A 23,744-nucleotide genomic window follows, 5' to 3' on the forward strand; every position below is an offset into this window, starting at 1 on the left:
CAACTTAAAGTTTACTAACAAAGTTCAGCATTTTTGAGTCTTGTCTTAACCTGTTTTCCACCATGCTGACTTCACCTTTCCCACAGAAATGAGAATTTGTAGTGGCAACATGGACACAATCTTTGTTAGTGAAGTGATATAAGTTCACTTATAGGTATGCCTAGATCACTCCAGTGTTCCTTTTATTCCTGCATATCCTGCGGTATACTTATAGTTACATGGTTGAAAATAGATTCTGGCTTTGTGCAATTAACCAGAAAATATTTAGAGAAAAAAAAAGTTCCATGTACTAATTCTGAGCTTTCTCTTTGGCACTTAATGTAAATAACAGAAACCCACTTGACAAAAATATTTACACACTGCATGTGTTACCTCTCATCATTCCAAATCCTAGCACCAACATCCATCAAGCTGATCAAAGGCAGATCATTGATTTCCCTCTGGTTCTGCCTCTACATGCATGTTTCTGTGCAATATAAGCACGTCAGCGCACATCTGAAAACAAGGGAGGTTTCTTTACATATGTATGTATTATTGCATAAAGTGGTTGTGACGCACATTTATTGGTTCTTCCACAATTTATGCTGACTATATTTATTATAGAATGGAAATCTATGCTGGAAGACAGACCTCTGTCTTGATTCTATCCTTAGATCATGGGATCTCAGAGAATAAAAAACAGAAAAGATACAGTCATTCTCTTTCACAGTGCATCTTTTCCATGTTATATTCTTTAGGTCAAGACTAAACTCCAAATTGTAGCAAGGGAATTAGGAGAAAATACATTCTTATGTGTCTGATTAAGTATTTAATTGGACTATGTGCACCTCTAATTCCCTGGACAGAGCTCAAGAGACTATGAACTCCATAGAGAGCTAGTACATCAGGAAGATCGATGTTAACTAGAGCAAGATATATAAACTTTTTCCAAAGCATTAGACATATGATAAGGAATTCTATGAATAATTTTAAGAGACTGGTATAGATAACTTGAGTCAGCGGAATTGAGTCTACTTTTTTTGGTATTTCCATTAGTAAGAGAAATATTATTCTGAGGTACAGCAACATCAGACAGTAACTAAAATGCACAAGAAGAAATTAAGAAACATTTCCATCTTTTACCATGCTGTCATAAGAAGCTGAGTAGTTGTTTTCCTACTGTTGATGATTACTGTAAGAATTTCCTCATTGCAAATAAAGTTTTTCTTGCCTTACAACAAATAATGAGATCACTAGAGTATTGCAGTTACTTTAAATATTTTTTCATTCAGAAATAAAAAGAGATTTTTGTAGAGTAGCATTATCTCAAGACACATTTAATAAGAAAATACTCTGAAAAATATATTTATATCAAAAATCCCTCTGGATATGAATTTGCCCTTTTCTTTAGAACATGAAGAACACAGGAGAAGCAACTGCTAAAACAAAATATAAGGTCAAAAGATCTAAAAACCTTACGTGTATATTTAACATCATGAGCATCTTAATGCCAGTTTATTGACATAAAATCCACTATAATATTATATTACAGAAAGTCCTTAGCAATGATCAAGATTCAAGCTACACATGATAGACCAAGAAAATCACTAAACTTCCACAAAGGTTTGGAGTAGGATGAAAAAATGAGCAGAAAAATGGTTTACATGCAGTTTTGAGAATTTACACAAAGTAATGCAATGAATGAGGAGCGGCATTAGGATATAGGACCATCCATTTCATAACCCATTTTATATATTTCATTAGCTATATATTTTTTCCTTCATTGTTCTGGGGCTCATGCATTCCTGACTCAACACAGGTTTGTACGTAAAGCAACAACTCTGTGTTGTGCTGACTTTGAATAATTGCAACATTGATGGGGTACCAAGGAACTACCAAAAAATGACAGTAGTTGATGGTCTCCCTTATAACAGTCTGTCTTGCCTTGTAAAGTTTATATGTTTAAAAAGTTTTTGGAGGGTAGGGTTCTTCTGGGAACAGTGTCTAAAAAAAAAAAAACACAGCAGCACTGCTGTTGGCAGTAAAAAGCCAATTAGATTGAGAAGCAGACAATGGAAAGAACAATATTGATGCTGATTTTAAAAAACTTCTGCCTGATTCACCACCTTTCAGCAGCATAAAAAGTCATCATCTGAACCACTTTATACTGTATGCTGGGGTTTTGGGGTTTTTTTTAGTGTTTTGGGGTTTTTGGATCCATCCAAGCATTTGTTTTGGTTACAAGAAAATAAGCGTTTTCCTTCAGAGTTTGAAAAATTATGTCAAAGAGGCAGTTAGTTGGGTTATAATTCATTCTGAATGAAGTCACAACTTGAAGTACAAATTCAAGTATTTAAGCTGCAACCACATCAGTGTGATATATTGTTAGTGGCACTGATAACAGGATTTATAAGAGCGCTGCAGATCACCTCTATGGTATAAAGAAATGAAGATTTAAAATGGATATGCAATTCATCTGCTTGGTAGTTTTAACACTGTTGATTCTGATTCAGAGTTACATAGCCAGTTTGGGGCTCTTAGATCAATTTTCAAGGTGTCCTGAGAAAAAGATGCCCTTCATTTTTATCCACTGCCATTTAGTATAGTCCAAAGTACATAGGTACTGATTACCAAAAGAAAGAATACATTTATTTTTACCGTAAAGTCCTCATAGTAGTCTTTCTATATGACACTACTGTTTAAAAAAATATTGTAAAAGTTACTGATTGTTTTTTTACATTCTACCCACATATTATTTGTTTTATAATTTAATAAAAAATAAATTGACATTATTATTTATATATAATTATATATAAAATATAGTAAAAATATACCTTGCAGTTATTTATTTTTACACAAATATGAAAAAAGTGAGAGTATATCTTTTTATTATTTAATGCACTAATGGATTTCATTATTGCTGTAATCTAATCTCCATATATTTGTATTTGTCACTACCAGAACTGACAAGTCAAAATAACTTCATGTAAAAGACTTGTCATAACCTTTCTGATGATAACTTCTAGGAGAGGAGAAGGCCAAAGACTGGGACAGGAAAATTGACTTTAAATTAGAGTTGAAATATCACAAACAGAGTCTTCATTACCTAGCAGTTATAATTCTATTCCAAAACTGATTGCTGAAGAGACAAGCAGAGAACTTCTTAATTAAAATCTTATTGATGTAGTGTATCTACAGAGATAATTAAATACAACACCAAGTTTTGCATACAAAAACATATTTATCTTGCCAAGGAAATAATTGAGAAAAATTACTTGGTCACTAAGACTTGATGTGGATATTTTTGTCAATTGGCTTCTATTATCTGTGTTACATGCCAAAAAGCTGCAAAGACTGTAGATATTTATTTTTTTTAATAAACAATCAACAAAATACAGAATAGTAAAATAAAAGTGCCCCGCTCAATAAATTAGTTCAAGAAAAGTAAATTCAGTTGGACTGTGAAATGGCCTGAATAATTGACATTTCATGTGCTACTCACATTCATCAGCAGAAGCTGTACTATGTTTCCCTATTTTAAGTAATCGGTGAACTACCAAATGTACTTTCCTATTTTTAACAGACATTTCTCAAAAATTCCATGAAGACCTACTATTGCTGGAATGTACGTAAGCCTCACAAAAGAGCAACTCACCACTTATAAACATTGAGCACTGGCAATATTTGCACCATTACTTCAGATTTCTTTTTCATTACTAGCCAACAAAATGAAAAAGGAAAAAGATACATTGTGGAATTCATCTATCTTTCAATGGTTATTTTAAAGAACTAACCCAAGTACAGTATCAGGAAACACCGAAAAGTCATTCAGCTTTCAGAGTATTCAGGGCTTAATAGGAAACACAAGTTCAGCAGGAAACAGAATTTCTAACTACTGCCTGCTGACTGCATAAGTATCTCATTTTAATTAGCACCAAGACGCAGCACATGGGAACATCTCAATACAGTCATTATCATTTTTTGCTCTGATGACAATCATACTCTAAGTTTAAATATTGGAGAATATTTCCTAACAACCCTATTATAATATCAAAGCTCCAGAAATGTAACCAAATGGAGACTGGAAGAAAAGTTTATTCTTCTTTTTTAAAAAGGTAGGGATGCAATGGATGCTACATCAAGTAGTCTTTAAAGCACTGACATTCTGCTTCAATACTGTGACAAAGTATTTGGATATGTAGATAACTTAGTATGAATTTTACTGGACTTTTTTGAATATAGTCAAGGAGAAATCAAATACATTTCCTCTTTCATGAATTTTGATTATTTTAAAAAAGTTAATAGTTTGCTGTATTAAAAAACACATGAATTTATTGGTGCAAAGCAATTCACTCAATTTACAGATGGTAAGTTCATTATCAAATAATTTTCAAGGCTTTAGAAATAAATGTCTGTCTTGAGAGCTGATTAGAGATGCTAGCAAAATAATTTTCCTAGAAATTTTTCTGTCCAGAGCGTATTCTGAAAGCCTGTTGTATCCAGAATAAAGAAGCATACAATGTGATAGATGAGATGTGTAGCCAGGGGTCCCCGCAGACTATGTAAGAGCAACCTAATTGCAGTTTGCCACTCATGATAGGGGCGAAAAAGTAGTTATATGAAATCCGAAATCCTTAAATATCCATTGGAGCCATGGCTGACAATCAGTCCAAGTTTTTGAAGTAAACAGTCACACTGCTTGCCTACTACATATTTAAGTGTTCAATGCATAGTTAGAAATCACCAACAAAAGCAGCTAAGATCACATACTCCCTCCAAATCCTTTATTTTGCAATTATTAGAACTGTCACAGAAAGAAACAATGAATAAAAGAAATATTCTACCTCAGTGCCACAAACAAAAATAAGTCTATATTGAGATATATACTTATAACGAAGTAAAGACTTACTGACATCAATAGAACAACAATTTTTCAAAATTAAGATGATTTCAATGTTCTCAATAAATATATATATGTATACATATAATCCTTCATCTGCAATCTGGAGATGAGCAAAATATATGCAAAAATAAAACAAAACTAGGCAAATATCTGAGGAAAACCCCACTACATCACAAACACAAGAAAGTATGTAATACTGACATAAAAGCTGCAGAAAACCAGACTGATGAAATTACTCATACAAATTATTACTGGGCAGAAATATGAAGAGGCTCCATTTAAAACCACCTGAACATGAAAGATGAGAAGCAGGATGGAGGAAATCACACGTGATCAAGGCAATATTTTCACAACCCTCAACTATAAACTTTGACGATAGTCATTTTAAAAGATGAACAAAGGAAAATATTGCAAAAGGTGAACACAGAAAGGACGCAGACTGCTTAATATTTATACTATATAAGTACAAAAATACAGATGATGCTCATCCCAGAGCACACCTGACCCTGAACTGATTTAAGCAGGGAAAATCACATATGTGTCTGGAGCCATTAAACACACGCTAAACTGTAATAGCTTTTGTAAGTACAAAGTTCTATTTCATGTGGTACAACAACAAACCTTGGTTTTCCAGGAAAAATAATGCATTCATTCTACTCTTCCTAACTTTTGGAGACTCAAAATCAATTCACCTAAGGCTTTAAGACTAAAAGTAAATAAGACTCCAAGAAGTTAGAGTATTCCCTGGGCGGGGGTGAGGGGTGGGAAAGTGCTGTGTTAATAGACTTTGTTTACTTTCACAAATTTCTTCAACAAACATTCAAGCCAAACAGCTATGAGATGGTTGTACCTGAAGACACAACATGTAAATAAACTGTTCCAAGTTTTTCCAAAGATATGATGAAATTTGGTTGGCTTAGCTTGATGAAGAAAGATCATTATTAACCGCTCTATATACCCCTGGTTTAGAAGGTGATATCTTTTGCATTTTTCCAACCACTTCAAAACAAAGTGGATGTGCCCTGTGCTGTACACCATGATATTGCAGCAGCATGAAGTGATACGGTGATGTTTCTAATCATATTTCTCTGTGGTGATTCTGATCCAGATGCTACGTTCCAGAGATCTACTCAATGTTATTTTTTTTAAAGATTTAAATTAATCTTGATTAAATGCATTATCAGAACAAAAGAATTTGTGAGATTGTTTTCAGTAAAGTGGAGAGTTCAGAAACTATGTTGAGACAAATTTAGAAGTTCGAGAATACAGAAGAGAAATAGTTGGTTCAAGGACTTTGAGACGAATTTGAGGAGGGATTAGTACAGTCACTTCGGAGTCAAACAGATTCACGTGAAATCTTCTTTAAGACCATGGAATACCTACCTAAAAGCTGGGTATGATGGGATGTTGGGAAAGAGCAAATACAATACTGAATGGCAATAAAACAAAATTTAAAAAGAAAATGTAACAGAGGGTAAGGAAAACAAGAGAATGAGACAATGAGCAGAAAAAAATGAGTGAAATAAACAGAGCATTATTTCAACATGTCCAGCTACCCTCAAGCTGTTGGGATATTTTATTTAGTTGGTTACTGAAGGATAGCTGATAGAGTATGAAACTACTCCTGTTGTGCCACTTGGTGCTTAAATGCTAAATTTACTTAAATTTTTCAGCTCTTCTATACATATCTCTTTCTAAGCACATCAACTGTAGAGTTAATGTGCCAATTCAAGCAGTCTATATATATGTGTACTAGCATAAACAGTTCAGCCATGTTTATTTGGAGCAAGTCAAACAAGTCTGTGACATCAAATTCACTAAAGATTAGTAAGCTTTGCACGCAGAACATGTGCATGCTCCAGAAAGACAATTCACCAGGTATACACTGCATGATACTCACACATGCATTTTTCTAAGAAAACCTTGAGAAAGTTTGATGACCTATAACACACCTGATGCTTTAAAAAGCTCCTACAGACTATGAAGCTTCAGAAATTCTTTTTTCGTCTGTTGTGATTCATGAGCTTTCTTCACCTATGTCTTTGGGGCAGCGCAAAAAAAAATTGTGGATCCAGGAAAAATTTCCTATAAGCTCCATGAATATAACTTGGTAAAGTTACCTGAGTATGCATTATCTACCCTAGCTGAAAACCATCATTGCTAGGCACTGGCAGCATGAATTTAGTTATCCATATACATTAACAAGGGTGTTGGTTTTTTACATGTAAAACTGTTTTCCTCAATTTCTTTTTCCCAGTTTAGTGAAGCTGTTCTGGTGAATTTTGCTGACTAGTGAGTTTATTTGGGAAAAAAAAATTTGTAACTACATATTAGAAACCAGACACCAGAATCAAGTAGTTTTTTACTAACATCCAATATATTATATGTATTTTAGTTTCTGAATTCTATACCTATTATGCTGAACCATAGTCACAGTTTTCTTTACGGCATTTCAGCAAGGCATAAGCCATATCTAAACTTTTTGTCCACATCTTAAGAGAAGGAATTAATACAGTTTGAGAACCAGGCCAAGTGTGCAAGATTAACCATACTAAAAAATGAAATGTACCTTTTATCTATTCAAATATTTTTTCCTCCTACAACAAAAATTACAACATAGGTATACCAAAACTATGCAAGATTCATTTTTGCAGGCAATGGAAATAGCATTGGGTGACGATGTAGACAGACTGTCCCATAAAACTGGACATTTTGCAAAAATATGTGCACATGGAAAAAAATCTAATGCAGGAGGACAAAGGAGAAGGAAATATTCGGTACTTTTCATGTCATTCGTCTTAAGCAGCACAGCCTTCTTGGTGTGCCTAATTTTATTAAAGGGCTAAAAATTAATTGTTCCTCTAGTTCCAAATGAGTGATTTGCCGCCTTTTCATAGAAAGCTGCCGAATGCCTGGCAGCAATTTGTGGGTAATAGACTAGAGATGTCCATTTCTGTATATGGTTTTGTTAATAATCCTTTGTTTCACAATTTGATTAATGCTGCTGCTTTCATCTTCCAGTCTCCGCAGTAGTTTTTGTGTAACCTGGCATAAGTCAGGAGACCCTCGCCTTTCTATGCATTTTGATGGTGCATGCCATGGGAACTGATAAATAGAAGTGGTATTTGTTTTGTGAAATTACTTTCAGAAAGACTAGACCCCACAAAGCAAGTTCTTCCAATACCCACTGACAATGCAGGAATCTGTTCTCAAAAAATGCTTATTCACTGAGTACTCAATTTATTCTCCAGTTGGAATTCCATTGAAAATTCCTAGAAAATGTTAAGTATAACAAAAATATGTTGGTTTGGGGGAGGGCAGGGAGGCTGTGAATTCATAGATTCATAAATATAATAAGCATTAGAAAAAAATTATGCAAGACATACAGAAGTTAGTATTTGAGAGCCCATAAGAAAGGAAGACTACAATAGTAATTTTGTTGGAAGAATTTATACTGTTTTCTCTTATTGTCTGGAAGGACAGCGGACAGTCAAAGAACAGCTCATTGACTAACCCCTCCAGGCACATTTTTTAATAAAAAACAATTCAGGTAATAATGCTCTGTGCCTTTTTTTGTAGCCTACCTTAAAGTTGATTTCATATACTTTTATTAGTCATTTTGGCTCATGGTCTTAATTAAACTATTGTTCCTCCCATTAAATTTCTCTTCTGAACCCTGTATTTTTGGAAATTATTCTTTCTATAAATGCAGAAAAAAATAGTCTTGAAAAGTTATTACCATAAATAAGTTATCTATCTACCATTTGTTGTCACAGTTTTACCATTCATTTGTAATTCTGTCTGTTTGGAATTTCATGGAGCATTAGCAGAGATGCAAAAAAAAAAAAAAAAAAAAAAAAAGGAAAATCGAGTAAGCAGAGTGCTAAAGATAATAACATGTGGTTTATTTAAGCTTCTGTGATCTCCAGTGCTCCATGTCCTCTTGGATCCAGCAGAAGCACTTGCTAGATCAGAAACAGCACTTACAGCAAAAGCCTTTCCAAGCCATTTTTTCTGGTCCCAACAGTACCTCTCCAGTGTTAGAGCACATTCCTCATTCCAAGCATCAATAATATTTAGAGACTCACCAGCAGTTCACCCCAAGGAGTCTCCAGCTGGAAAAAGGCTTATTGTTTCCTTATGAACTTTTCATTGCTCATACTCTGTATTAATAATTGATAAGTCTCAAGGCTTCACTCTAAACTTTCAGCTCTATTTTCAATACATTTCTCTTCTTAGTCCTCTTGGATTTTTCATTTTAGCTTTCTGACTGTTTGCTATATTGCAACAGGTCTTAATAGCAATCTTGGAATTACAATACTGAAATTTTAGCTGAACTTGTATTTCATATTCTTGATAGTTATAATGTTATTTATGGGTTCCAATTTTAAAAAGCCTTTGTGCTGGGTATATGTGCTGGATGAACACTTTATGAATTCAATACCCTATCAGACAAACTTTGCCCAAAAAAAGCTAAAAAAAGCACTCAGTGCACATCTCTGCTAATTTTGCAGATAAGAATTATCCAGATGTTTGATAATTTTAAACCTGTAATTAAAATGATCAGTCTCAGCCTTAAACATTAAATTCTAGTTTCGGCTTGTGTTCCCATGCTTTTGAAGTTGAGCAAGTGCAGGAGAAAACATACAGGAAACAGTAATCCACTAAGCAAACAATACATTTTTCCCTGCCAGAGAGGATGTGGAGTTACACCAGGCAATAGAGATAGCAAAGTAGTCATTCATATGGATTTTAAATACCAAAAATACACTTGGTTTGGTTTACGGAAAAGAAGCATATTTTCTTCCCATACCTTGATAGCTAGCAACCTCTGCTGACCAGTACAAAGGGAGGACCAAGTCAGTGGCTAAGTTTCAATATCAAATCCAATATCCCTGCAGACAACTCACACCTCTAGGAGTACCAGTACTCAAAAACTCTTCTTAACTGGCACCTTACCTTCTAATGAAACACAGGACTCCAGAGAGGAGTAGCTGAATGACATAGCTGTGATCTATACAAAGATAAACTAGATGATCTTTTCAATCTTTAATCCTGCTGTTATTAAAACTGTGCATATGCTGGAGGGAAGAATGAGGTACAAAGAGTGCATATGTCCTTTGAGACCAATAAAACCTAGCTGCCCGCTTCAGCCTGTCTGTGACAATAGATAGAAAAAGAACAGAATATAAAATACCTAAAGTCAAGATAGCTTCAGGTTCCTAGAGCTTAATGAAATCCACTTCTGAATCCTGAGGTTATTGCCTTCAACAAACGCACAGAGAAGAGTCTAAAGAGGATTTGAGAGGTTGTGTTAGTCCACAAAAGGACAGAGATAGATTTACACACAAGTCTCTTTTTAGGGTGAAAAAATTGCCAGTTGTGTAAGTTACAAGGAACAGCTACCACCATTTTTTGGGCAGGAATCAGCAGGGAAAGGTGGTGGGTGAGGGACCTAACTAAAAGTGTGAGTAAGGAGCACAGGATCCTGATAGATCCCCCTGAGCCCCCAAGGCAGTGATGGATTCCCTGGAAGGGCCGCTGCTTCTTAAAGAGAGATCCTGACTCAGATATACAGACTAGCTGTTGAAAACTAGTCTTAATGAAAATATCGAGGTCAAACCAGTCTGGACTCCTGACCCAATGGAACAGAGACAACAGATGGACGATATTTCTAGACTCATATTTTGATCTCCTACATCATATTTAGCGGCCACCCTTGAGCTTCTGCCCTGGAGTTTTGTGGAGGGACTTCATGTTTCAGAGATTAATATTTCTTTTGACAATGGGAAAGGGTTGACATGATTTTGATTCTGATACAAGATGGAGATTAGATGTATAAACCACATTTGTGAAGGTCTACTGAAAATGTCAGATGGACTAAAAAAATAAAAATAAACCCCAGCCTTTCAGCTATTCTGGTGGGTATATGCTGAAATCACTATTAAAATTGAGCTCCACAGTTGTAGAATAGAGTGTCTACAGTAAATAATCAGAGGCAAATGGTTCCCAAGCCTATTGCTCTCGTCTGAGAAGAACATAAGAGATAATATTAAAACTGAACAGAACTAAATACCTGCAAAATTTTATACACTTGTTTGACAATAAATTCTGCAAAATGCAATCATAAGTTCTAATAACTCCAATAAACTCTGAATTTGCCCTGAACTTAGACACATCCCACGCAATCTAACTTAAAATAACAAGTCATGAACAGAGGAGATACTAAGTATATATACACCAAACAACTATCTCATTGATGTCGCTTATGCCTGGAATCCCTCTCACCTTGACAACTTTGACGGAGTATCTTTTATCAATTGCTTGGAAAAGACAAGATAAAGTAAAATAAATCTTCAGGTTAGAAGGTCTGAGCAACTGATGAAGGATATCAAAAGATATGGCTACTTCCTAGAGGTGCACTATTTCATATTCATTTAGGAGTAACTTTGCCTGAGTAAGTGAACATGAATCAATTTGTCTGATGAATGAAATACCTTTAGGGGGAAAAATGGTAGATTTCTGGCAGGGGAAAAAGAGAGCATCTTTTAAAATTACACTATTGGCTTCTCAAGGACATGTGAATGCAGGAGTCAGGACCATTACAGGGACTAACAAAAGATAACACTGTTTATATTTAAAACATTTTCCTTTGAAGACTCTGACTCCCTTTTTCTATTGTATATTTTTCTGCCTCCCACATACACCAAAACCACAGTTGAGTTTGATTAACTGTATTAATTAATGTAGTATTAAATATGCAGCACAGGATATTGAAATGCAAGCGTGTTGTGAAACATGATGAACAAAGCCACACTGATGTTAAAGTGGGGGAAAAAAACCAAACCCAAAACAACACATCTGGACTGAGGGAAGATATTCAGGCATATCAATTGTCTGGCTAAACAGCATTTTCTGTTTCATTTCTGTTTCTTCACCCCCTGCTTTTTTTTGTGTGTTTTTGTTGTTTGGGGTTTTTTTGTTTGTTTGATTGATTTTTTATAATAATGCTGAATGATAGCTACAACTGCTACATCCTCAGGAACTCAAAAGAATAAGTCAAACTGCATTGGAGTAAAAACAGAGAAATAATGGGTACTTATGTTTCATTTAGGAAAACAAAAAATCCTGCAGAAGCTTGGAAGTCCTGAGCCTAGATGATTATATTACTCTATCCTATCATTTTGATGGCAAAAGCCGCTTACAAACTACAGAAAAGGACATATGATTCAAAATAGACTGTAGCATTTTCTGCTCTCTGAAGGATTAGTAGATAGTTAGTAAGGCAAATGAAAACACATCCAAAAAGAAATGTTGCCAATGGAAAACATGGCTAAGTCTTACAGATTTAAACATCTTATGTTTTCTGAACATTTATGCAGCAAAACTACCGCAAAAGCAGTTTGTAATATAAAAGCAGCTGCTGAGGCACTGCCATGTCACTATTGTAAGGAGTTCAGAGTAGAGAGAATCTTCTCAGATTTTTCAGTGTGTTAAGGAGGGGAACATCATAGTCCTCTGTCAAAACAGCAGTGTCAGAGAAGGGGTGCACAAGCAGAGGACAGTGGGAAGAGATACAGGATTTAGTTGGGCTCATACTCTGTGCAGCCAAAGCCAGAGAACGTGCATCTGTCTGCCTGATCAGACATCTCAGCAATGGGGCACTATAGTACATCCATTGTTTCAGAAGGCAAAAAAGAACCTCCTCCTTTACCAGGAAGAAAGAAGCAATGATCACCCTGCGAGATGGGCAGTATGCACACTCCTGTCAGTGCAGCAAAGTAACAAAACAGAAAAGTTATATTAGGAGATTAAATACCCTGTACATGTACACAGACACACGGAATTCCACAGATCAGAAAGACAAAATCTAGGCTGAGTGGTGTGAAGCAACAAAAGACTTTTCCTTGAACCAAAAAAAGCTTCAATGATATAACCCTAATATGCCAGCCTGATACTAGTCTCCCTTCTAAAAGATATAATCTTTTTTAAAAAAATTAAAAATCATTTAGTTTTTCCATCAGAGTCAATACACACCCCATCAGACCTGACATATAAGAATCAGGCTTATTACAACTGCTGACTCCAAAGCAATTTCAATAAAACATTTATAATGCAGAAAACTTCCTGGACACTTACATTAGACATTGACTTTTAAAAAAAATAATCTAGAGTAGGTTTCAGGAACCTGTGCAAGTGAAAAAATTTATTTGAGAAGCATAGCACTGAAATTGCATGGAACTGGAAATTTTCCTCTCTAAACAATGTACTTGGCAGCAAGATTCCATCAGGAAGTTTTAAAAGTTGAAGAGATTTTTTATATTTTCTTACTAAAATTTACTTTGATCAAAAAACATTATTCTAAGACCAAAACCAAACTGGACTTCACACAAAGTAGTAGAATTACCTAAAAAAATGTATGAAAGCATTTACAGAAATAGATTTTTTCTATAAGAACATTTTTGAGAAACCCATTTTTTCGTTGAAAGATGGTTTCAGTTCAAAGTTTTTGACTACCCTTTCTAATAAGCAATAGCAAAGCCACAGATGCCCTTCCACCACTTCAAAAGTTAGCTCAAGGCTGTGATAAAGAGCCAGGCTACTGAAATGCAAAAAAGCACTAAGTGTGAGACAAAATGTCAAAACAAATAAGTAAGCACAACAGTTCGTATTCAAAGAAATAGTATATACTGGACACTAACCTGACCTCCAGTCCAGGCTTTTTTATTGCTCTGCTGAATTATGTTGAACCAACTTCTTTTTCTCAGTTTCCCCACTTGTGTTGACATCTGTCATAAAGCACTTTGCTTTTTCAGAAAAGAAAAGAATTACAGAAAAGCTTGATATTCTTATTTTTGAAGTCAGATCAGAAAATCTTATAAGAGATAAAATTAAAGGTCAAACATTTCCCTTCTGAAAGAAAATTCCATTTCTTACAAAAAAGTTATATGTTTGCTCCGAAGTACAGAGAGGCCTATCTGAATACTCCAGATCACAATTCCCACACCCTTATTTCTTCTCCCATTCAGTACCCCAAGCAACATAAGAACTACCCAATGTAAATTTTTAAAACAGCGGTTGAAAAATAGTCTGATCTGAAATCCAAGGATCTTTAGGTTCAACAAAGATTTTGGTACAAGGTCCAACAATTCTTGCAATACTTTGGACATGAGAACTCCTAACACAGCACCAAAAAGCTGGAGCTTTATTTGCTTCTGAGTCATACGAGTGAAAGCACAAGACAACAATTAATGAGAATAGCATAAAGTTTATATATGCATACATATTTATATTTCTACTTTGATTGTCATTTAGCTGACTCTAGACTCCTGGATGACCTGAATACTTCATCCATAGCATTCTTGCATATATTTCAGTTTGCTCCATTTGAAGTTAATCTAGTAAGTAACATTGATGAAGACCATTTTTTATGTGTCTTCCAATAAGACAGGCTGCAAAGGAGAAAGAAAACAGCAGCATACATCCAGGACAAGAAAACAGTAACTCAAAGGCTCCTATCAAAATGGGAAAGCATACAGCATTTCTAAAGGAATAATAAAAAAAAAAAAAGTTACAATGGAATTTACTGGATTTCAGTTGCAATCGATTTAAGTATATGAAAAAAATTATGCATACTGGTACGAGCTTGCCCCCTAACAAAAAGTAATGACATCTTTTGCAAAGATTGTCATCCTCACACATCAAGACCAGATGCTTTCTGAAAAATAGAATATAGAGCTCACTACAGGCACTACAGTGCTGTGGAACTTAATGAATCTTGGTACGAGATACCAAGATCCAGCTGATGATGTACGGGTCCCTAATGTTCTTATTCTTCATTAATCTAGTGTACATAGGAGCAGAATTTTTACAATTGCTTTGCACTGTCAGAATTCATATCCTCTGATTTATCCTCAAAAGCTTTATTCCCTTCCTCATAAGAAGAATTTTATGCTCCCTTGGTGATCTGGCAAGAGTTTGAAACTCTTGACCATCATGGTCTTTCAAAAAAGTAACTATTTATTTGAGTTTTGACTGGAAAGCACCAACAAACACAAACTAAAAGGACCTTAAAATAAGCTTTATATAAAAACATAAAAATAATACCTGATAAAATATAATAATTACACTTACTCATATAATTTCCATCTTAATTAGAAGGCTAAAAACTTCTGCAAAGAAACTGTGAAGTGAAATTATTTCTTATCAAATGGTTGCAATAGGTATTCAGTAACCAGGTATGCTGGTTTACATACAGTATTTTGTTTCTAATAAAATGAGATAGATTCTTAACCCTTAATCAGGACAGCCCTGAAAGGATAAAAGCTCTTGTGCCTGTATAAAAACCCACAATTTTCATGTGATGTTAGTTAACATACAGTTCTAGTGTTGTGCATTGCAGGAACTATCATTCCACTGATACAGGGTTCAGGCTTTCTTTGCATAAACCAACAAATATTTCAATGCAATAACCTAACAATTTCTGTCTTTGATAATACAAGGTCTCTGGAGCCCAATTTAAATTCCAAAGCATCTAAATTAAGCTGTGTTTATCCTTCCTTATTTCCTAGCTTAAGACAGACATAACAAACCCATCATTTTGGAATTCCACTGAGCAACTTGCTTTGTGTATTCTTTAAGTTTAGGGATCAGAAACTCCAGCAAAAATTCATTGTCAATATTGCAATGTTTGAAACTGGTCACTGTTCTCAGCCCACAGTCCACTCAGCCTATTTATATCTTCCAAAATGTAAACTGCCTATCCAACGTGCCAAAGAGCTGCTTTATTCTGGTCCCAGACTATTCTCTCACAGACATCACCTTGACTCTAGAACTAAATTGAAGCACAGTTTCTGCTTATTTATTGTTAAGACAATTCAATTATTTTTTATGTGGCAGCTCTCTGATACTCCTCCCAAATTAAAGAACTAAAAGGAAAATGCTGAAGCCTATATGAATAAATCAGAAGTGGTCAGTGGGGTGAGATGTGTCTTTCATATTTGATTTATATCACATTCACCCATCTAGTCATGCCCCATGTAACAGAAGAATTTCACAGACAACAGAAATTTCAGAAGGCAAAAGTGAAAAAATAGTCCCTAATGGCCACATTACATTACAGTGCACCAGGCTACCACATAGCACAGTTTGGGGTGCCTGTAAGACCAAGTCTTCATATACGATAAACATTTTAGAAGCAAGTGGCAGCAGGGGTTTCGCAGGGTAATAGGAAACAAGTTATGAAGCCTTTCCTACAAATTGTAACAACTCCAAGTAAAAATGTTTGTCTCAAAATTCTTTTCTATTGTCTTTCTATGTGCAAGGAATAAATATAACCAAAATGAAAGACAAAGGTTTCAATCAGTTGGTTTTCTTGTCTTTTTATGCAGTATATTTGCGCTACCTTTCCATGGAATGGGAAAGTACATAAAAAACAGAAAAGATGAATTTAAATGCAAGCAAGCAAGCATAAATGAACACTCTTTTTGAAAAAGGAAGAATATTAGAATCTATGGTAGAAGCTGTTAGAAGTGTACATGTTAACATTACTTTTTAAGTGTGTAACACCCAAGTCCTAAAAATTACTATATGTCTGCTCAGCCATTCTCTCACACAAACTTTGCTGTGGGTGTAGACTTGTCCTTTCCTTCTATATTGCAACCAGCAAAGTTCATACCCTTCTTTGTCTGCAATGAGAATCTAATTCTGTGATGTTTTATACCCAAATATTCACAAGATCTATTATTGATGGATCTAAATGAGAAGTTTCAGGTTGACAAGGTCTTATATTTACAGAGTGTTTCCAAGACACAAACTACCCCAGTTTAGGCATGGCTGAAAGAAAGGAGAAGCTACAGAGTTACTAAAAACCACAATAATAACAACGTCCATAGCAAAATAGCCCAGGGGGGAAAAAATCTTAGGTCAACGAAACCAGTCAGATTAAAAAAGCAAACATCTTTTCTTTGTCTTCTGTTTTTCCTCATAAGGCAAATAATATCTTTATTCTTGCAAGCAGAGCAATTACAGTAACCTTTCCACATTGGAAAGGGAGTATTATTAGCTAATTCATCTTCTACAATTTACAGTCATGATACTTAGAAAAGTTCATCCAGCTCAAAACCACTTGAAATATAAACAAACTTAACTCTTATAAAAGTCAGTCTGTTAATAAACAGTATTCCCCATAAAATGGGAAGGCAAATATTTTTTTCTAACCAGTGGTACACTGAAATACACGCAATTTATCCATATCACAAGGTAAAGCTTTAAGATGTTACTGAGCACTCATGAAGCACCAACTCTTTTCCAAGTTTGAGACTTTTAGACAAATTTGTGAAAGCAAATGAAAGTGAAAGCATCTCTGTTCTGAACTACATGGGCACAAAACCTATCCAGAAGAACTGAGGCAAATTCATCTGCGTCACATCACCCTTTCTCCATGGCTGAGTCCAGCACCATGATTACTGGAATGTTTCCTCTTCTCTCCCATGAATGTCAGACTTTAAGTGCAAAAAGCGATGACAATACATCCAGGAAGGAAGCTGGAAGCTATATACAGCTGTACATACTCAACACTTTCAGCTACAGGAGATGAGCAGAGCACCAGCCATTAACAAAAATTCCAATCTGATCTCTTTTTTGGGGAGGCTGTTTTCGTTGCTTTTATTTTTGTTCTCAGACACCACACACAGACACACACATCCCCAAAATGTTTTTAACCAAGTCTAGGGCAATGGAAGATTTGTGCAAGGACTATGCTCACTTACTCATAGCATGCCTCAAAGGACGGGAGATTAATTAAATTTCTTTGGCTACAATATTTTCTCAAAGAAAATAAGAGTATTAAATATAGTATTGAGAATGTGTATAGGAGAATATTTTAATATAATTTTTCTGTTCAGGATAATTTTTTACATAAAGTAATACTGAAATTTTTGTTTGTATGATATTGTGTATTCAGGGACACATAAATGCTTGCTCTTCAGTCTAAAATGGTCTATTGCAGAAAGAAAAGTCAATTCTTTATCTCTTGTAGTATAAATGCAATAAATTGCTTGGTTTTATCCTCAGCTTTTATCCTCAGGAAGAGCATAAGATTTTGTGCCAGTATATTTTTTTACAGAATTGTAACAACACACATTCTTTGTCTGATGTCCCCCAACTGTTCTGAAACTTTGGTTTCTTCTTTCCTGTTTGCATTACTATACTATCATTTATCCTAAGTTTCAAACTCTTCAATAAACAGTATTTTAAGAACTTTTGTTCAACAAAGATTTTCTATATTCAAGTGCTTTTGTAAATTTATTCATACTGCCTTTCTTCCATAAGTAGTTGGAAAGCCTGGTTTATCACCAGTTTTCCGTCATTCGAAATCTAGTAAGTTATTGAATTCAGGCTAAACAAAGGTCAGACAATGACTCATTGCTTTTGATCTGGGAAATGTTGCTTTTTGACATATTCTGTAATCGTTAACAGCTTTTTGACATAAGTGATCATGGTATGAAGAATTGATGGCTGTGTTTCTAGGGTTTAGGATCCATCTGTCAATAGTTCACAGAGTTTCAATGAATACATTATGCAGTGGTTTTTGTACTCAGTCCACAGTTCCACAAAACAACGTTGCATCCCTTTATTTCATTGCATCTTTTATGTACTGTATAATACCTCCTTATTTTCATTGCTTGTTATGAGATGGTAGGGAGAGGCTATAAATGAAAAATAGAGCAGCATGCAGAGCTCCCAGTTCTAGGTAATTTTATTTTGAATTGGAGCAGATCTTAATCTGCAGAAAATCCCCAAACGGTTCTACAGATAAAAGTGTGTGAAAACATAGTGTAACAGCAGGGTTAAAGTTCTTAGAAGTTCCTCTAAAAAAAGAACAGTAGACTAAGGCAAGATTTATCCACTGCTTTCACACACTCTCCCAAAATTAAAACTTGCAAGGCATTCCACAAAGTTACAGAAAGGATTCTGTACTTGTTGCCTTTCATTCTATAGCTACCATTCAAGTCAATTCCTGTGTACATACTGGAACAATGAATCACATCACGCTTCTGCAAAGGGACAGTAGGTACAACATGCCCTGCAGCTTAGCTTCTTAGTAGAAATGAGTCAGTAGAATGGCGTCTGCATACCCTGTAAATTAAGTTCATTTTAGCTGCACTTACTCAAGAGTCCTGAAACGGAAGTAGTGAAATAAAAGATAACCCTGACTTTTAAGATTTTACCTCAACATTGCTGCCAATGTTCCAAATAGCGAGTGTGCTTTGAAAAACAGCAAATCAAACACTACTTCCATGCCCACCTGTAGTCTTTGCAAGACCCTCAACATCAAACTTTCCACGATAAAATACCTACCACTGTAATAATATCGCAGCAAAACACCAAGAGACTTGAAACAAACAGTTCTTGCATTTTCAGAACTGAACCTGGCAGATTAACACGGTATCATATCAATTTCCTATATTTTTAAAGCGTAAAGCAGCCTAATGTGAATTACTGCAGAACAACCCTTAAATGACAGGGAGGTTTACACCTGTAGAAGCAAGCTGTTCCCTCTGCCAGTGTACAAATTCCTTCAAGAGGGAAAGAATTCTGCTTTTTAAATATGCTTAATCCTGATTATGAAGGACTACCTTTTAGAAAAGTATCAACTGAGACAAGAAAGGAAGAAGTATGAAGAAAAAAAATAGAGCACAAGTCTGTTACTACTTTAAGGTGAGAAAAACATTCCTTAAGTTAAAATCATGACTGTCATGGATTGGGAGCTTGCTAAACAAATGAAGAAGCAAATGTATTACTTCTACAATATGGAGAAAAGTCTCTAGTATGAGTTTTTGTGCTTTATTCAACACCACACCACATTTCTGCAGTTTTTTGCTTTAGCGCTTCATAAATCCATTCTTGCATCATTCTTTTAAATGCCATCATGCAAATCTTAAAGGGACAAAATGTTGTCTCACTTTTCTCAGTATGACCTCCTCGGCTACAGTTCCAGACTTATAGTTGTCTAAATTGTTCAGCCATTAGATGTTACTAAGGAAGAGTATTTAGTGCAAGAAGCCTTACACCTTAGTAAGCACCACAGCTTACACCTTTTATTCACCCCTTTACATCCTGTTTCACATACCTTCTATTTTAATCACATTAAATAAATAAATAATAACAAAAATCCAAAAACAAACACACAGAAAAACGGAGGCTTTCAGAGATTACATGAACAATCTTGTGAAAAAAAAGACATTTCTTTCTGGTTTTTGTTTGGTTTTGTGGCTTGGCAAATTATCCACTTACATAGATTGGTTTACTGTTTACAAAATCCTTTACTAAAGGATTTGGATCCAGTCTTTAGTCTAAACGTCCACCACTGCTAAAGATTGAAGTTTTCAATACTAATATATGTACTTTGGTTACTTCTCCTCCTCAAAAAAAAAAAAAAAAAAATATTTCTATTGCTACAGGCTGTTTTGGCTTGCAGCTTGGGATGGGAGGAAAAAAATCCATACCCTTCTTAAAGCTGCAAAATCCTTTTGGATAATGTCTTGATGAAAAGTATTTAAATTGTAACTAAAATTATAATGAAAACATACTTCTGCATTTTCACTATCAAAATGGGTCAGGAATGTTTTGGATGCTGTTGTGGAGAGTACCAATCACAGAATAGATGAGGTTGGAAGGGATCTCTGGAGGCCCTCTGGTACAGCCCTTCTACTCAGGCAGGGTCACCTAGATCAAGCTGTGCATTGCCCAGGACTGTGTCCAGATGGCTTTTCAATATTTCCAAGGATGGAGCCTCCATTTCCTCTCTGGTCAATCTGTGCCAGTGCTTAGTCTCCCTCACACTAAAAAAAGTGTTCCCCGATGTTCAGACAGAACCTCCTGTGCTTCATTTTTGGCCCATTGCCTCTGGTCCTGTCACTGGACACCACTGAAAAGGACCTGGCTCTTTTGTGGATTTTTTTGGTTGTTGTTGTGGGCTTTTTTTGTCGTTGGGGGGGTCCTCTTTGTGGGTTTGTTTTTGAATGAAGCTTTAGCTGAAACAGCCCTGGAGTTCTGAGGGAAAAAAAAAACCAAACAGGATTACAATAGTGATTGTCAGGTTTTGGAAAGGGGTTTGTCCTTGTGCTATGTATACTATTCGCTGGTTTTATCAAAATTTTGTCCCAGTTTGGTCAGTTTGTTTGTGATGGTGGTTTCAGCTGCACATAGTAAGTAGAGTTTTTTGAGAAGCTGGAAGGAAAAATCCATACCTAAAGGAAGTAAAAACCAGGAACTTAATTGCAAGTTCCCTGGGGAGCTTATGCAGTGTCAATGACCTTCTGAACCTTCAGGGTTTTTCTTCTTTCTTTGTGACCATAGTCCTCACAAACTTACCTCCCTGTCTTTCTTATTTCTAGCCACATTCTGCCAGCTTCTGCTCAGTTTTTCATCTACCATTATCCCCTTGTTGTTCTTCCCTCATTGGTGCCTGAGCATCACCCTTTACCACCCATTCTTATCCTTCCTTTTTCCTGAACAGCCATGCTTTTTTTCCTGTCTTTGTATTTTCCCTTGCACACCTGAGTCCTGCTCATTTGAGTAAGCCTGTTCTCCTTTCACTGTCTGTGACTCATGTTGACCCTTTGACATGTACTGGGAATCCGGAGACTTCAGGGAACCAGAAAAAATGCATAGGTATTCTGGATTTTTAAAGCATTTAAAGAAATTTGCTATATTCTATTCACATTATATATATATATATATATATTTTTTTTTTTTAGAAAATGAACACACAAAACTCCACGTGCAATATATGTATATAGGCTGCATTATTTTTTTTTTAAATTAAGCAGAAAGAAAAGAATACTAACACTCTTATGCTTTAAGACTTTAGGAAAATAATTGGTTGCCAAAATAACTTTAAAAAATTTAGAGGCTGCATTGTGAGAAAATGAAGATCTCATTTCACTGGCAGGTAGTAACATCAGCAGAAACATAATTCAACGCAACAGGAGAACTGCTTCAGGGAAAATTCTCACTTTATTGTACAATCGCTAATATAAAGCTGCATTATTACAAATATAAGTAGATGTACTTATATTTGTCACCTGGTTTCCAGACAGAGCACATAAAATCTTTAGCTTGAGGGGTTTTCACAGTCCTTGGCTACAAATATTAATTGGGATTTTTTTGGTGGTCATTTCTAGCTAAGAAGACAAAAAATTCATTCCCTCTACCATCTCCTGTTCATTCCTATTGCCATTATTCCCTGTATATCTCCTTTTCATCTCACATACACTCAAATCCTAATTTATAAAGCTTTAATTTACAGAGCTTTCACAAAAGGAAAAATCATTTACATATAGATGTCAAACATACAGATATAAACCCAAAACAACCAGGAAAGATCTCACTTAATCTTAGCAACCTTATATTGATGTACACCCCACTGATTCTGTGAAGAGGATGCGTTTATAACACCTGCTCAATATAAAAGCAAGGGCAACAGATGACCCTGAATGCAAACAAGATCTTTAGAAAACTTCCCTTCCAGCTTCTCAAAAAACTCTACTTACTATGTGCAGCTGAAACCACCATCACAAACAAACTGACCAAACTGGGACAAAATTTTGATAAAACCAGCGAATAGTATACATAGCACAAGGACAAACCCCTTTCCAAAACCTGACAATCACTATTGTAATCCTGTTTGGTTTTTTTTTTCCCTCAGAACTCCAGGGCTGTTTCAGCTAAAGCTTCATTCAAAAACAAACCCACAAAGAGGACCCCCCCCACGACAAAAAAAGCCCACAACAACAACCAAAAAAATCCACAAAAGAGCCAGGTCCTTTTCAGTGGTGTCCAGTGACAGGACCAGAGGCAATGGGCCAAAAATGAAGCACAGGAGGTTCTGTCTGAACATCGGGGAACACTTTTTTTAGTGTGAGGGAGACTAAGCACTGGCACAGATTGACCAGAGAGGAAATGGAGGCTCCATCCTTGGAAATATTGAAAAGCCATCTGGACACAGTCCTGGGCAATGCACAGCTTGATCTAGGTGACCCTGCCTGAGTAGAAGGGCTGTACCAGAGGGCCTCCAGAGATCCCTTCCAACCTCATCTATTCTGTGATTGGTACTCTCCACAACAGCATCCAAAACATTCCTGACCCATTTTGATAGTGAAAATGCAGAAGTATGTTTTCATTATAATTTTAGTTACAATTTAAATACTTTTCATCAAGACATTATCCAAAAGGATTTTGCAGCTTTAAGAAGGGTATGGATTTTTTTCCTCCCATCCCAAGCTGCAAGCCAAAACAGCCTGTAGCAATAGAAATATTTTTTTTTTTTTTTTTTTTGAGGAGGAGAAGTAACCAAAGTACATATATTAGTATTGAAAACTTCAATCTTTAGCAGTGGTGGACGTTTAGACTAAAGACTGGATCCAAATCCTTTAGTAAAGGATTTTGTAAACAGTAAACCAATCTATGTAAGTGGATAATTTGCCAAGCCACAAAACCAAACAAAAACCAGAAAGAAATACTGACAAACCACAACACTTGAACATAATAAAAAGCATATATTAGTCTCAAATTTGTGATACAACATACCTACCAGTATGTCATTTCTGTCACTGGCTTTATACTTGTTTTTAGAGCTGTTCTACTCAGTATATTTTCTTCTACAAGTATACTGTGTACTTGTACCCATGAATTAAATACAGAGATTAGGGATCAATTTTGTAAGCTAATCTTTATAGTTTTTGTTTCATAATCCTTGTGAAGGGACACAAAGAATTACTTACATAGGAAAATTAGTACTGAAGGATATAGAAAAGACAGAAAAGGTAAAAGAAAAACAACGGTGGTTGTCTAGGTG

This window comes from Falco cherrug, chromosome 1, assembly GCF_023634085.1.
Source record: "Falco cherrug isolate bFalChe1 chromosome 1, bFalChe1.pri, whole genome shotgun sequence".
Lineage (NCBI taxonomy): Eukaryota > Metazoa > Chordata > Aves > Falconiformes > Falconidae > Falco > Falco cherrug.